Below are 4,291 nucleotides of genomic sequence, written 5' to 3'. Positions count from 1 at the left end.
TATATATATATATTTTATTGATTTTTTACAGAGAGGATAGTCAGAAACATCAATGATCAGAGAAACATCGATCAGCTGCCTCCTGCACCCTCCTACTGGGGATGTTCCCGAAACCAAGGTACATGCCCTTGACCAGAACCAAACCTGGGACCTTTCAGTCCGCAGGCCGACACTCTATATCCACTGAGCCAAACCGGTTAGGGCTCAAACATTTTTTTTAAGTTGATAATTTTGTATGGCCCATGAATGATGTTATAAATATCCGAATGACCCTTGACAGAAAAAAGGTTCCGCATGCCTGCTCTAGAGGATAAAGAGGTGGCTTTTCCCAGCTTACTCTATTCATAAGTTATTATTCAATTTGCAATAAGCTTATGCTATAACTAGCTATCTTCAGTTAAACACTCTTGCCTAGAAGAGGATTGCAAGTCTGTTAATATTAGAGCTAGCAGGGGAGGGAACTTTTTTTAAATAGTTTTTTTAAATTTATTGATTTGAGAGATAGAGAGGAAGGGGGGAGAGAGAGAGAGAGAGAGAGAGAGAGAGAGAGAGAGAGAGAGAAACATCAACTTGTTTTGTTATTTCACTCATCCATGCAGTCATTGGTTGACTCTTCTATGTGCCCTGACTGAGGACCGAACCTTGGTGTATTGGGATAATGCGCTAAACAACTGAGCTACCTTTCCAGGGCATGAGGAACTTGACATTAAAAATCTTGGTCAAGCCCAGCCAGCGTGGCTCAGTGGTTGAGCATTGATCTGTGAGCCAAAGGATCACGGTTCGATGCCTGGTCAGGGCATATGCCCAGGTTGTGGGCTCAATCCCCAGTGGGGGACATGTAGGAGGTGGCCAATCGATGATTCTCTCTCATCATTGATGTTTCTATCTCTCTCTCTCGCTCACTCTCCCTTCCTCTCTGAAATCAAGAAGATATATTAAATAAATAAGTAAGTAAGTAAAAAAATAAATAAATAAATCTAGGTCAAACCCTGGCTTGTGTGGTTGGAGAATTGGCCTGCACATCAGAGGGGCATGGGTTCAATTTTCAGTCAAGGACATGTGCCTGAGTTTCAGGTTTGCTCCCCACCCTGGTTTGGGGCAAGTGCGGGAGGCAATCAGTTCATGTGACTTTCTTACATTGATGTTTCCTTCTCTTCTCTGCTTCCTCCCTCCCTTTCACTCTCTTTGAAAAGCAATGGAAAAAAATATCTTCCGGTGAGGATTAACAACAACAACAAAAATCTAGGTCAAGAACCTATAAGATGGGAAAAAATCTATAAAATGGATCTCATTAGAAAACTGAGGTACAGGGACTTAGATCAAAACTATTTGGAAGAGTTTGTGAATTTTAAGGTAGTAATATCTTTTCAGAGAGTATAGCATGTGAAGAACCCACCAACACTGTATAAAGAGCAGAAGTTCTTTTGACTACAGTAGGAAGGACAGTATAAAAATATTTACAAAAAAAGGTTCAGGCCCAAGCTAGTTTGGCTCAGTGGATAGAGCGTTGCTCTGTGGACTAAAGGATCCTGGGTTTGATTCCAGTCAAGGGCACATGCCTGGGTTGCAGGCTAAATCCCCAGTGTGGGGCATGCAGGAGGCAGCCGATCAATGATTCTCTCTCATCATTGATGTTTCTCTCTCTCTCTCTCTCTCTCTCCGTCTCTTTTCCTCTCTGAAATCAATAAATAAATATTATTTTTTAAAAAAGGTTCAGAATAAAGGAATATTTATAGGATGTTAAACATTAATCTGCAACCATATGAGGCTCCTTTGAGTTCCCAAAACCTTTGCTTCCTTCTCCTTTTGTTCTTGCTCATGTTTTTCTGTTGCTCCTCCTGGTCTAGAGACTAGGTTGTTTGTAAATTTTCTTGTGGAACCCAGCTCTGTTTACATGCTCATTCAGAGGTTTATTTTCTTTAGATTGTCCCCACGCCTTCAGCTTTCCTTTGTGTGGCTCATAGTTGAGGGGTTGAGATCAAACACTGGTTTCCCATTGGAGACGGGAGTCTGTGCTGCTTCAACGGTCTACTTGACTAGAGCAGTAAGTGCAGCAGACTCTCCCTTCGTGGTCTGTAACTTGTTTGTCCCAAGCATAGCCTGGTCTGTGGTGTATTCCCAGATAAGGTCACATGTGGAGACTTTCCGGCAGAGTCGTGGTCAGTGAAGGCTTACACTCATTGTCTTCAGTAGCAGCTGAAAACCTGAGATTCGTTTAATTGCTGAGGGAGTGGGTTGCTTGACTGACCCCTTCACACACAAGGTACTCCCATCTGCAGTGCCCGGCCCGGTTTGTAAGCCAGAAGTACAAGTCAGAGAGTCTTCCTTGGAGATCATCTGGAGTTGCCACCACTTCCTTGGTGACAGGCTGATTCTCCAGTTTGTTAAGTAAACTGTGTTGTTCAAATGTTTCCTTTTTTCACTTAATATATTGATTAATGGACTCCATTTTTTAAAAATGAGCTTCATGAAGCTTCTTAAAGTTCGGAGTAGTGCTTGAAACTCTTATTTTTTCCAGCTTTGAAAACCCATCTATGTAGACAGACTTTTTTCTTTCTGAAGGTGCCTTTGACTCTTCATTACCATTCACTCCACTTTCTTCTGAGGACACTGCATTCTCATCTCTTTGGCTCTCATCTTCCTGCTTTTCTTGATTCTGGGATTCAGTAGGACCACTTGATTTTGTTTTTTTGTTTGTTTTTTATTTTTCATATATATATTTTTTTATTGATTTCAGAAAGAAAAGGGGAGGGAGGGAGCAACCCCAAGGTTTCCAGCACCAAGCTGCCTCCTGCACACCCCACACTGGAGATAGAGTCGCAACCTGGGCATGTGCCCTGACTAGGATCGAACCATGACCTCCTGGTTCATAGGTCAACGCTCAACCACTGGGCCATGCCAGCCTGGCAAGAAACCACTTATTTTTATCTCTGAATGACCCTGCTGGGAGTCAGGATTGCTGTGGACAGTTCTGCACTCTCCTTGGCACAGCCGCTGGTTCCTCTCAGCTTGTTCCTGCTGCTAATCTGTGTCTCGGTCTCATCACAGAGGATGCAGAAATTTGACTTTCATCCTGATTTTCATTTTCTTGTTTCCTGTTTAAGGTGTGTGTTTTTTTTAATTCTTTATTGTTCAAAGTATTACATATGTCCCCTTCCCCAACCCCCCCATTGTCAGGTGGGCTTTCAAGGCTTTTAACATGTCTGCTCTCAAGTTAACCTGGAGGCCCAGATTCTTGGCCAAGTTCTGCAGGTCACTGTACTTAAAGGAGTTCAGGTCCTCCAGGGAAGGAATGGTCATCCCAATCTGCAATCCAGGAACTCACTGTGCAGAGCATCCCTCTGCCTCCACTGTGCCACTCAAAACTTTGGCGCCCTCTGAAGAACTTATTTTGAACATACATTTATTGTTTGTCTCCTTCCTCCTGCGTATCAGCTCCAGAAGGGCAGGGATGTTTGTCTGTTCCCCCTGCAGATTCACCATCTTTGGGTGTTTTGTTTGTTTTTGTTAATCCTCACCCGAGGATATTTTTCCATTGATTTTTTAGAGTGAAAGGGAGATACACACACAGAGAGAAACATCAATGTGATGTGAGAGACAGACAGATTGGTTGACTCTCGCACACACCCCTACTGGGGCAGGAGATCGAGCCTGCAACTGAAGTTCCTTCCCCGTGGCTGGAATCAAACCTGGACCCTTCAGTCAGGGGGCTGACATTCTATCCACTGAGCCAAACCGGCTAGGGCAGATTGCCCCCCCCCCTTTTTTTTTAGATTGCCCATCTTTAATTCAGTGTCTGACACATAGTAGGTACTTGGTAAGTATTCTTAGAGTAGATGAATGAATGGATGAGGTGAGTCCTGCTTTTAAAAATATATATATAGGAGAAACCAAGATGGCGGCATAGGTTAACGCCAGAGATTGCTGCCTTGAACATCAAATTCAAATTACACCTAAAAGACGGAACGGACATAATCCAGAACCACAGAGAGGCTGGCTGAGTGGAAATTCTACAACTAGGAGGAAAGAGAATATCATACCCAGACTCAGAGGAGGCGCAGTGCTGACGTGAAATACTCAGGTGCGGAGTGCATGGGGAGCAGGCTGGCAGCGGAGGGCTCGGTTGTTGTTTTCAATCGGGAGGGAGTTTCAGACTCTGAGCTCTAGATCCGGGCGAGTCTCTAGGGGCCCAGACTCAAACAGAAGGGGACTGTCTGGCTTCGGTCGGAACCCGAAGGCAGCTTTCTCTCCGAGGTTTGCAGCGGTTGCTGGGACTCTGTGAGGCAGAGGC

General features: G+C 44.2%; 1 pseudogene; it reads right to left on the bottom strand.

Annotated features, from left to right (window-relative positions):
• Nucleotides 1-1,740: 1,740 nt before the first annotated feature.
• On the bottom strand, nt 1,741-3,300 carry LOC102767999 (annotated as a pseudogene).
• Nucleotides 3,301-4,291: the final 991 nt, after the last annotated feature.

The sequence above is a fragment of the Myotis davidii genome, unplaced genomic scaffold (assembly GCF_000327345.1).
Source record: "Myotis davidii unplaced genomic scaffold, ASM32734v1 scaffold166, whole genome shotgun sequence".
Taxonomy (NCBI): Eukaryota; Metazoa; Chordata; class Mammalia; order Chiroptera; family Vespertilionidae; genus Myotis; species Myotis davidii.
Note: the sequence above shows the minus strand (reverse complement) of the source record. Positions and strands in the feature narration are given on the sequence as shown.